The 13,080-nt window shown below is 39.9% G+C and overlaps 1 protein-coding gene across 2 annotated transcripts in view; it reads left to right on the forward strand.

Moving 5' to 3' along the window:
• SLC10A7 (solute carrier family 10 member 7) overlaps window positions 1–13,080 on the forward strand; it is a 305,313-nt gene that overhangs the window by 148,983 nt on the left and 143,250 nt on the right. The window lies entirely within an intron of this gene.

Raw genomic sequence — 13,080 nt, forward strand, 5'->3', positions numbered from 1 at the left:
CCATATCCTTGGTTCTATTCCAGTTTCCACTACTGTGCCTCACACCTAGAAGTCCAGTAAATATTTCAACAAGTGTTTATTACATTGAAGAGTCAATGAAAAACTCAAGATCCTACTTTTCATCCCAGACATTTGTGTGTAAGCCTAGAAACCAGAATAGGATTGACTGTGAACCTCTGTCAGACCACGCTCTTGTAACACCACCCCACCGCCTGCCCCCAGTTCTCCTCCACCCAATGCCCCACTTCACTTCTCTTCCAAGCAATATTTAAAACAATTGTGCCAATCTCCATTTCTAATGCCCCCACCCACCCACCAGTTTACTCTGAGTTTCCCTGAAGGTCTACTCAGCACATGACCCTGATCTTGTCAAGGTCACTGGTGACCTTGCTATATCCAGTGGTGATTTCTCTGTCTGCCTCTTAAACACTTAGCAGTGCTAGCGATGATTGGTCACTTGCTCCTTATCATTTCCGTGATACTTCCTCCCCCGGGGTCTCTGTCTGCTTCCTCTGCTCTTTCCTAGGTGGCTTCTGTGCTCTGCATGAGCTCTTCGTGTTAGAATAGCGCAGGGCTTGGGTGTGGCTCCTGGCCTTGTCTCTGTCTACAGCATCTCTGTAGGCAAACCCATTCAATTTCATTGGATTTTGTGTAACACCAGAATGCTTGTGCTATTGAACTGGCATCCTCAGCTCTGACCTCTTCCCCTAAAAGGCCTATTTGATTTTTCACCTGGGATCCCACATAGCTGCTTCACATTTACCATGTGCAGAACAGATGTGTTGATCTCCCATCCTTAAACTGCTCCTCCCTCAATATTCCTTATTTCAGTAAACAGCTCTACATATTATGTGGACTCAAGAGGGTTCCTTGATTTCTCTTTCCAGATTCTCCCTCTCCCCAAAATCCAACTCATTAAAAAATATATTGGAGGGCCGGTGCTGTGGTGCAGTGGGTTAAGGCCCTGGTCTGAATTGCTGGCATCCCATATGGGTGTTGTTTCTAGTCCTGGTTGTTCCTCTTCCAATCCAACTCTCTGCTATGGCCTGGGAAAGCAGTGGAAGATGGTCCAAGTCCTTGGGCCTCTGCACCCATGTAGGAGACCCGGAAGAAGCTCCTGGCTCCTGGCTTCAATTGGCGCAGCTCTGGCCATTGCAACCATCTGGGGAATGAACCAGCAGATGGAAGACCTCTCTCTGACTCTACCTCTCTCTCTAACTGTCTTTCAAATAAATAAAATAAATCTTAAAACACACACACACACACACAAAGAAAATCTATTGCATCTACTTTCAAAATGTATCTTTTTTTTTTTTTTATCAACTTCTCATGCCATGTGTGTTCCTGTTGTATTACGACTATTCCCTAACTGGTCCCCCTGCTTCTACGTAATCCCATTAAAAATTATGACTCTTTCTGTGAGCTAAAGTGATCTTTGTAATAATACATCTTATGTTGTATCATCATTCTCTCAACTTTTCTCCAGTTTTAAAGGCTAAATTGTTTTGCTATGGCCCTTAGGATGAAATTAAGACTCCTTATCCCAACCACAGAAGCCATGCAGACTAGCCCAGTCTTCCCCTGTGGCGCCATCTTGTACTACCTCCCCCATCCTCAGCAGCCCACAGCCCAAAGGACTGTGTTTCCCTAGAGGCACCTGTTTCCTCACTGGGGCCTCTGTTCTAGCCAGCCCCCCACTGACTCCACCATTCTTCCCTCTGGTTTTCACTAGATTGGCTCCTTCTTGTCACTCCGGTGTCTGTTCAAATGATAACTCCTCCGTGCTGTTCCCGGAGTACTTTCCCAGTGCTTTCTAGCACATCAACCCTTGGATTTTCATCACCAGTTACCAGTATTAAAAGTTACCTTGTTTATTTCCGTGCTGTCTGTCATTCCCCACTAGAGAGTAACCTCTAAGAGAGCTGGGTCCTTGTCTGCCTTTTTCCTTCCATATCCCTGCTGCTTACACAGGGCCTGGCACCCAGTGTGTGCTAAACATCTGTAGAATAAATGCACCAGTTTCCAGGACTCAGTAAGGACTGAAGCCCTGGAAATTGGGGAGCCTTACTCCTCCGTCCCTGGTCTGTGATTCCTACGTACATTCCAAGTTTTACTTTTCCCACTTGGCTATTTTTCTTTCCTCCCTTCTTTTCTACTTTGTCAGAGTGAACTTGTCTTTTGTTTCCATCTCTTAACTGCCTTTACAAAGCCACATTTCATCCTTCTTGTTTTTTGACATCACCAAGAAATTCTTGTCTGAAGTATAGTGATTTCAGCATGCTGTGGTCCATAAGTCTGTTTCTTATTATGTCAAATTAAAGAGCTTCCTGATCACTGGTCCAAGGCTTGTCTACTTTTCTTATCACAAATATTCCACTCTTGGCAAGATGTGGATCTAGTATAGATTTTCCTTTGGTGTTTTTGGTTTTCTTGATCTTAATTTTTCTTCTCTGACTTCTTTTGTTAGGAAGAATCTCTTTGATACTACTTCTCTTTCTCTAACTATATCTTTAACCTGGAAGTAAATATTTAAGCTATCCTGGATGTCATACATTCATTACGTGTTAAGTATATGTGTAAGTATATCTGTATGAGTGTATATAAATTTTACATTTTTACGTGGCTCTTCTTGTATCCCAGTTGATATTTCATTGACAAAACAAATGTCCAGTTGTTGGACACTGCTTTATGAAGAGATTTTTTTTCAATTCAGAAGAGTTTTTTCTCTCCCTGTATATTCCTAGGTATATATTCATACATACACATACACGCATATTTTCTGAAATCTCAAGGTGCTCCTAGGAGTTATTGTGTTCTGATTACATGATGGTGCAGAAAATACCAATGCTCTGTCAATAACGCCTTGCACATCTGTGGCATTGTGTCCACCTGAGCTGCCCAAGGAGCCAAGTGTGCTATATGGCTCTCCCTTTGAACTTCTGCTCCCTAGGGTCTCTGTCAAAACGACCAACTCCTTTTGTTATTGCTTTCTCCAGTTTTCTTTTTGGCTTTTATTTCTACTCTTGCTTCATATCGTTAAATCAAACTCCTGAGAGTTCTTAAAGCTGTTTCTTCTGCTCTCCTGTTTTGAAGCCACGTCAGATTTACTCACTGTAAATTGACTGACTGCTTGGGCTCTTGAAAGACAGGTGTGTAGGTTGCAAAGTAAGTTGCTAAGACTTAATGTGTGAAAACGGCACCGGCGTGAGTGGCCTGGCTGTGGTGATGGGGGTCTGTGCAGATGGCCTCACTCCTGTGGCTTGAAGTTCAGGAGGAATATTAATGAGCAGTTCTGCTACACTGAGGTATGGAGGAAAGTGTCAAGCTGTCCAGCTGCTGAAGGTCCTGTGCAGGCTCTCCCTGGGACAGACTGGATGTGGTATTGGTTTCCTCAAGGATGTGGTCCCCACAGGAAAAACCAGAAAAGTCACTTAGGATCCATATAGTTATACCAATAAATAATGAACTATATAAACATTTACTTAGTATGTGTTTTAAATTATATAAACTATATAAATTGATATGTTAATTTTATGTAAATATATTGAAAATATTTATATTGAATATAAATGTATAGGTTAATTTATATATAAGTGTATATAGTGTATATGATTTATGTTTTAAATGTAGAATTTATATATTGAGATATAATTGATCATAGGTACCATCTGTATTAAATTGTATATGTAATCGGGCTTGTGTTTCGGAAGCAAAGCACACGTATCATCCTGAAACTTCCAGATGACTTGGTGTTGCTTGTAGCCATTAACTCAAAAGAAATTCTCAGATGTCTGAAAACTTTTCTGACATTATTTTAGTTGACAAATAGTGTGCTGATGGTCCTGCTTTAAAATGAGGATTATATAATCCACAATAAACCATCTTTTAGTTCTCACATCAGTCTTAACATTTTTAAAGTCAAAAGTAATGTTTAAGGAGGGTAAAATCATAAATATGATTCATAAATGCTTTAACAAATAACAACAGAACTCCTAGTTGAATAGAAATCCCACTTAGAATTGTAGCTTATCTTTGAAAGAAAAACTTCTGGGATTGAGGGTAAACTAGTTTTAAAAAAAGAAATCAAATATTATAGAATTTGAAAATCTAATTTGGCATATATTAGATTAATGCTCGGTAAAATTCCATAGTCTGAATTCAGTTAACAGAGTGTTTGACTTAATTCTCCTGTTTCTTTTCCCTTTGTTACTTAGGTTTAAATCTTGGTGACTTTTCTTCTTATAGCTTTAAACAGTTAGTACTGATTTTATGCAGCGGCTGCGCCCTCCCTGCTTTTCTTTCAGTGAAGTTTTGAGGAGTAGTGGGCAGGAGCTTTTTTGTGTATATCTGAAGTTCCTCTTTTTATGAATATGTATATAATAGCACTGTTTTACCACTGTACATATTTTTGGCTTGCAAATAAGAAAGAATTTAAAAATTTTGTAAATGCAAAACAAGGTTGGAAAGGCCTTTTCATATATTTGTATCCTAATGTGTTTTTACTTTTTGAAAATATTCTGCTGCTGATTGAAATAAATCTGATTTTAACTTGTGCCACACAACTGTAATTCCTTCAAAAACATGTCAATATGCAGTATATTCAAGGTGATGTCAGCAACAATTTCTTCTTTATTTAGAGTAATGTAATCTAAAACTATCAACCCTTTCTACTTTCATGAGCTTTTGACTTTCACACTATTATGCACACAGTAATTCATTTTATTTAGAACTTTTGGTAAAATGTCCATCACTGGAAGGAAAATTTTTATTTAAATATTCTCCTTCCACTGACGTAGACTTTCCTTCCAGTATCTGTATTCTTTTTTTTCCCCATGCTTGGAAACAAATCTGGAATTAACTTGATTTAATTATCTCTTCTTAAGAGATTATTTGGGAGGCAGAGAGACAGAGAGATGGTCAGAAGACAGATAAACACAGAGAGATACACAGATAGAGCTCTCATCTCCTCCTTCACGTCCCACACATCTACAGTGGCTTCTAGTTGGGGCTGAATCATGGAGGTGGGAGTTCACTCCAGGTCTCCCATGTGGGTGGCAGGAGGCCAAGACTGGAGCCAACACTGCTGCCTCCCAGGGTATGCATTAGCAGGAACTGGAATCAGGAGCTGGAGATGGCACTCTGATATGCGATGTGCCCCTCCCCACTTTTATTTAAAAGTTAACATAATGGTCTCCTTTTGTTGTCAAATAGTTGAAACCTGTGAGTCACTCAGTTGAGGAACAAAATGTTAAACGATGTGTCTAGTTATTACATCTTGAGATGTACATGATTAAACAAACTTTGTATATACTAGGTCTGAGCTAGAGAAAAGGAATGACTACTGTTGGAAGTATGTAGACGGGGGCCAGTGCAGTGGCATAGCAGGTAAAGCCGCCTGCAGTGCCAGCATCCCATATGGGAGCCGGTTTGAGTCTTGGCTGCTCCACTTCCAATCCAGCTCTCAGCTATGACCTGGGCCATAATCCTTGGGCCCCTGCACCTGCGTGGGAGACCCAGAAGAAGCTCCTGGCTCCTGGCTTCAGATTGGCTCAACTCTGGCCGTTGTGGCCATCTGGGGAGTGAACCATTAGATGAAAGACCTCTCTCGCTCTCTCTCTCTGCCTCTGCCTCTCTGTAGCTCTGCCTTTCAAATAAATAAATAAATAAATGAATAAATAAATAAATAAATCTTTTTAAAAAGGGAAAAAAAGCAAGTATATAGAGGGGGGAAAAAACCTTATAGATTTTTCTATAATGAGAGCCATCCATGGTGCATTTGTAAGAGAAAAGGATGATCAGTGTTCCAAAATCAAAGGCTAGTTTGATTTTCATGAATGTTAAGTTCTATGTCTTCCAGATTGAGCAAAGAAAGCAAATGACATACTTAGTTATCTGTAAGTGTGAGTTGGGGAAAAGTGAAGACAAAAATACATTGAATTATTGAATAGTCAAAGTAGTAACACTCCTTTAGTTAAGATATTCATGCTGTGCAATGTATGTACCCTTAGTTTGGCTTTCTATTTAAGTCATTATATTTTGATGCTAATGAACATTTCTAATGTTAGTATATGAGGGTACTTCCAAAAGTTCATGGAAAAATGAAATTAAAAGGTAAATGTATGGAGTGGGCATTTGGCTTAGTGGTTAAGATGCCTGAATCCCACATCAGAATACTTGGGTTCAATTCCTGGCTCAGCTCCTGATTGGAGCTTCCTACTAGTTCAGATCCTGGGAAGCAGTGTTGATGGCTCAACTGACTGGGTCCAGCTACACATCAATCGTATGAACTGAGTTCCTGGCTCCTGGATCTAGCTGTTGTAGGCATTTAGGGAGTGAATAAGCAGATGAAGTTCTGTCTCTCTTTCTCTGTGTCCCTCAAATAAGTAAATAATTTTTTTTTAGAAAAGATAAGCTAATTTTGGTGCAAAAAATTTTTGAAATCCATGTACATGAGGGGGTCTTCAAAATGCCCATGGAAAATAAATATTATAAAAAATTATACATGGATTTCAAAAAAATTTTGTGCCAAAGTAAACTTTAATATCCTTTTTTCCCCATGAGATTTTTGTTGTTTCTGCATATGTTGGGAGCAAGTACATGCATACATGAGGATCTTACCCATCCTCACTTCACTCACAAGTAGCCATGTTCATGGATCTGTGATGTGAACTCTTCTGTTGTGTGCATCCAGTATGGAAAGTGCTGGTGGTGCAGGGTGGGGGACACAAAATGTGATCAGAAAAAAAACCTGCCCCTTCCACCCCCCAAATTGCTGCTTACAAAATGGAGACACAGGGGCTAGCCTTGTGGCATAGTGGATAAAGCTGCTACCTCTGATGCCAACATTCCATTTGTGTCCTGTCTGCTCTACTTCCAATCCAGCTTCCTGCTAATGGCCTGAGAAATGCAGCAGAAGATGACCCAAGTGTTTGGGCCCCTGCACCCACGTAGTAGAATAGGATGAAGCTTCTGGCTCCTGGCTTTTGGTCATTGCTGCCATCTGGGGAGTGAACCTCCAGATGGAAGATCTCTCTGCTTCTCCATCTCTCTATGTATCTCTGTCTTGCAAATAAATAAGTATATCTTTATTTAAAAAAAAATGAAAACATGTACACACAAATACTTGAAATACAGGATAATAGAAGCTTGTGTTTAACAGAAGCACATAATGGAAGGACAGTTTAGAGATTTAGGGCATGAGAGAAATGATCAGGGAAGGCTTGGTGGAAGAAGTACAGATGCTGAATGAAGAACAGCACTCCCTTTAAACCTTGCTGATAGCTGAACAAAGTTGATTTATGTCTAATAGGGCATGAGTTTTCAAAAATACAGATTGTTCCTTTTATCCTTCCATGAATGAGAATGTGGAAGAATGTGATCTGTGACCCATGGGCTTAGAAGAAGCTATCTGAATCCTTTCCTGGTTCTCCCATCTCTCATTGGACCCTGTGGCCCTGATTCATTGAGCGTGTACCTGGTTGGGCTCTGTTTGTTCTCTAAATTGGCATACTGTGTTCTATTTAAATGCTGACCTACCTTTATAATTTGTGATTTAAAGTATAATGCTTGTACTCTTTGAACATGTTTTCATGGCAAGCTGCCTCATACCTTTGACCATTTCAGTATTCATTAACTGCTTTGTTATAGAAAGGAAGAATATGAAACAATGCCTATTAATTGTATTCTATAGATATAACACTGGTAGATAAAAGATTTAGTGATGCAGGCTGTTGAATTAAAGACTAAAAATAAAGAATGCAATCAGGTTTTCATTCAGGTTATAACCACCAATTACCAGTGTGAAACCTAGGGCTGATCTTTACCAGTCCCCAGAATCAGGGGAATTAGCCTTGCTTCTTAGGTTCCAGAAAATTTATAATCACTGATTCTGTTTCCCAAATAATGTGGAATAATATTGATTCTGTTTTGATGCAAGAATTAGCTGTGTTCATTGAAAGAGGTCTCCTATGAGCCTTTGAAACAATTTTACCCTAATTATACATAATTTTTAATGAGTTTTGAATGCATATATACTTTGAAATTGAAGTTAGGAGCTAGAAAGCCTACTCTGAAAGCCAAGAGACTGAATTTTCAAAAGGTGCCCCGAATAATTGCTCTTATTGGCAAGTGCCAATATTCCCTAAAGGAAATGTCATATAATTATGTAACTCAGATTACGTTTACTGTGGGCTTGATTAGACTTCACGTAGTACTTAATCATAATGTGTCCCTATGTACACTTCCCATACTCAGCACTCGAACTGCATAAGCAGCAGTGATTCACGGATTCTTTCCAGTTAGCCTTTGCTTTCCCTCTATTAGACATCACTCGGTATGCCATACACTCATTCATTCAAGAAAAACTTGTTCCCTTCTGTGTTCCCAATGCTAGCACAGTTCTCTTCCACCAGGCTCAGTATAAACACAGCTCTGGCCTTCATGGGGGTTACATTCCAGTGTGGAAGGAAAACATGAGGCTGCTAATTATGTGATGGGTGATAGCCAAGGAATACAAGGTGCAAAGAGAATGTTGCTGTGTGACCCTGCACACGTTTCTTAATTTTTCTACGACTCATGTACATGTCTGTAATGAAGATGATGATGCTGATAAGTCCATGGGGTCAACAATACTAAATTGTTAAGATGTATAGAAAAAGCAGGACATAGTGTCTAATACATACAAAATTTAGTAGTTGTTACCACATTTATTATTAAAATTGTTTTTGTGGGGGGAGCTTCAGAGAAGTCTTCTCTGAGCAGCTGATTTCTAAGCTGAAAGCTGAGCAGTGGTAGGGATTTGCTAAGTGGAAGACATTTTGGAAGCGAGAACAATATGTTCAATGGCCCTGAGGCAGAGTTGTCCACGATGTTTTCAAAGAACTGGAAGCCATGTGCTCCTAACCTGAAGAGAAGGAGAGCTTGGTATGAGTGAGGCAGCAATGGGCAGGGGTGGCCAGCTCCCACAGAGTGTTGGCCCTGTTAGAGAGGATTTAAGTTTCAAAGGGCAATAAGAATAATTTCCACAGGGGAATGATATTAGATTTGAGCTTTAGAACCGCTATTCCTGCTTTGGTATGGGAATTATCCAGTAGCTTTCATCAAGAGTTGAGAGTCTGGCTAGGCCATAATGGAAGCTTTCGGAGAAAACATTGGTGAATATATTTGCTCCTGCCACCGTCACAGGTGATGGTCTGCAGAACAACAGCGAGCACCTCAACTGAATTTGCTAATTTCTCCTTTGTCAAGAAATCTGAGGCTGATAGTTATGTGAGCTCACATGTACCTAGACATCCATGTACGCAACTATATGAACAGAAAAAATATACCTGTGCACACACACGTGTGTTTAAGAGATGAAAATAAAATAATTTACCAGTCCCTTTCATCTTTAAGATATGATGGCAGACGGTGGTGGTCACCGTTCACGTGAAGATGGGAACGTGCCAAGCATAGCGACTTTTATAACAGGGACTCAGAAGCTGTGAGGCCCAGCAGAATCTGTGTTCTCCCCATGCACTGGGAGGAACACAGCAGTTGTGCACACACGCAGGAATAGATCATCCTGGGCATCCCCCGAGCTCCGTTTGCAGACAAGTCGTATCTCCACCATGACAAAATTCCCACAAGATTTTGAATTATTAATGTCTTGGAATCTGTGGTATTCAGCAGATATGTTCGGCGTTATTGATGGCAAACTTTATCTCTTTTATTTCTGAGACACATAATGAAATAGGGAGTCCCTGAAATAACCGCAGTTAGTGTTTAGGCTAATTTTGTAGGGGCCAGTGGGCTTTCGCCTTAATGTGAATAAATACGATTTTTCTCTCTCACAGCAGATTGCATGGTAGACGGAGAGAGTGAATTGGCACTAATTTATGGACCCTTCCAGCCTTCTCTGTGCAGTACACCCTGTGAGGGCAAGATGTTCTAATTATACTCACTTCACATAATGAGGGCTTTTAATGACAATTACTGATTAGAGTTACGGATGTTTGGGGACCTCTGAAAAGATGTATTGACTTTGCAAAGACAAGACATCATCTGCCTTTTGTGTAGTTCAGTCCCTACCAGTTGACCAGCCACTCAAGGAAATCTAGCTCTACAGACTTGCCCCAAATATCTGAGTGGACTTGGAACCGCAGGGCTGATGCACACTTTATTTCTCAACTCAAAGCAGGTCAGAGAGTTCAAGAATTCTATTTGCTTTTAGCGATGTTTTTACTTGATGCTTTTTTTTTTTTCTTTCCTTGGTGATGGTCGCCACAGACTGCTTTTCTATCTGGTAACAAGAATAACCCATAGACCTGCCTGCTCTTTTTAGAGACATTGATTTGCGCTGTCACAAATGGATACCTGACATTGTTTCCCTCTTAACACGTTTGCAGTGTTCAAATTTGTGGTGCTCATATTTAAAAGCTCTGCTATACTTTAATACAGTTCTCATGTGTGTATCTTATATAAAGATTTAAAAATTAAAAAACTAATCAGGGCACAAGTTGATATGGCCTACTTGTCCTTTTTTGAGCAAAGCAGACAGTTTTTTATGTCAGGATGACATGTAAGACATTTGTTATATACATGACACAGCAACATATATCCTGTAGGATTAGAGTGCTCTTTCTACCTTTAGTCTCTCTCTCCAGTGAAAATAGATCAAGATTTGTGTGTCTGATTTTCCCTTTCAGGTGCTCTGCTCTGAGCATTAGTTAATCCTAAGGCCCCTCTTGCTTTCTTATGTGCCACCTTTAAAACCATGCTTTGCATTTTGAATTTTCTATCTTTATGTCTGGCAAACATAAAGTTTGAATTAAAAGGCAAAAGTACTTGCAATGCAGATAAATTCAAGCTCAGTTAATTCAAGTAATTGGTGAAGTAGGAAGGGAAGTGGCTAGAGTTTTCTTGGCTCCTCCTGCTTAGAAGGTTCTGGTTCTAATTCTAACTTAAATGATTGTCTTTTATGTAATCTGTGTACTCCCTCACACCTCCCTCATGCTTAGCATACCTTAAGCCTTTAATAAGATTTAGTAATACAACAATCATTCATTGAAATCCTAAAAAAAGATTTGTCTCATCAATTTCAATACAGGTTCCTGCGAACTGGTCTATTTGTAACAAAATAATGCATTTATTCATTCACGGAGCAGATGTATTCATTCAATGAACAATATATATCTGTAGATTGATCATTGTGAGTAAGGTATAAAATGGGAATAAAAATAGTCCTTCAAATAGTAGAATCAAGGATGTCTTTAATAAGTTCTATTAAAATCACCACCTAACACTTCAGTGTTATCTTCATTATCATTATCCCTAAAAATATTTTTTGAGTACCCATAGGTTGCATTCAACTAACATTTACTGAACACTTACTGAGCTCTGCCGCTGGGCAAAGTACTTCCACATTCATTAGCTCACAAATCCTAGGGATGGTCATCTGCACTTTATAGCTAAGGACTGTGTGAATCAAAGAGCCTAATGAGGTGATTTGTCCAGGTTCTCAAAACTGGGAGGCTAAACCACCAGACCTCTTAATTCAAAATATGTGATTCATGTTTGTAAAACAGCCATTCCCACTCCCTATCCTGTTGTATTAAAAGATGAACACTGACCTTGGACGTGAAGTCCTTGAGACTGAAATGGCCTGGGCTGGGCCAGGCTGAAGACAGGAGCCAGGACCTTCATCCAGGTCTCCCATGTCAGAGGCAGGGGCCTCAGCATTTGGCCATTCTCCGCTGCCTTCCCAACCTACTCTCAGGCCATTACCACAGAGCTGGATCAGAAACTGAGCAGCCAGGACAGGAACCAGTGCCCATGTGGGATACCAGCATTGTAGGCAGCTGCTTTACCTGCTATGCTGCAACAACGGCCCCCCTGCTTGAGTGTTTTCCAAGGTCATATGAAATGGTTAGTAGAGAAGTGACTGATTCTCACTTGAGGGATTTGATGGAATTGTCATTTAAAAGAAGCAGAGCTAAAATCACCCAGATTATCACCAGAAACTCCCTCTACCCCCAAAGAAAAAGTCCCTTAATTTTGCATGTTTCTAAGGTGTGCTGCTCAAAGTATTGCTGGTGATCATGATCAATCAAAAAATTAAAAACCAAATCAATCTATTAAAGAGTCTTATGGACCATGATGTCACTTTTTGTGATAACAGGAAGTATCAGCTTTTCTTTGTTTATCTCATCAAGTCAAGTTACTTTTTTTTCTTGTTTTGTCTAAATAGTATTAGGCATTGAATTTACATATACCTAAGCAGGCACAGACACCTGATTTTAAGCAAATTATTTTACAGACATTTATGAAACACCTTAGGTGATGGATATTAACAGTACACAGGTGAGCAAGATAAAAATCATTAGCCAACACCCCACATGTGACCTTGGACATAGCACTTGATCTCATTACACTTTAGCTTACTGTTGTAATATAGTACTAATGTCTACTTCATAAAGCTGTTGTGAGGATTCAATGACACAGTATATGTAAAGTGCCACATCTTGAAAAAGAAAGTGCTATTATTTTATCACTACCATTAACACTACTAAAGTTAAGCAATTTGCATAAAATCGTAAAGAAAGTTGCCAAAAGTATTAGAAAGCCTCCAAATCTCCCTGCAGTTCTCTCAGAGACAAGCATTTATATTTAGTGATTTTGCAGCTGTTAATGGAATGCCTCCTGTCTGCATGAGGCTTTGCAAAGCTTGAAAAAGACAACTTGCTATGGGGTGTGCTTCCTGTTTCAAGTACCCATGGACTGTCAGGGGATGGGAGACATACACATAAATAACTTCTCTGCCAATAAGAAAGTGATATGTGGCATAAGATAGGTGGTGATTACAGAAGGAAAATTGGGATCTAAGGGCTTTGAATTGGGTTTTGAAGCTTGAATGGAATTTGAACAGATGAAGAGCAGCAGAAGTGCATTCCAAAGAAAGGAAACTGTGAGTTGTGATAGAGGAAGTGGTGAGAGTTCAGTAGGCTGGAGAAAGGATCTCTGCAGGGCCAGGACGCAGAAGGCATTCACAGGCATGGGATGTTTGAGTACCTGCTGCACTGTTCAGGTGAGGAGTGTCACGTG

This window comes from Lepus europaeus, chromosome 8 (assembly GCF_033115175.1).
Source record: "Lepus europaeus isolate LE1 chromosome 8, mLepTim1.pri, whole genome shotgun sequence".
NCBI classification, from domain to species: Eukaryota; Metazoa; Chordata; class Mammalia; order Lagomorpha; family Leporidae; genus Lepus; species Lepus europaeus.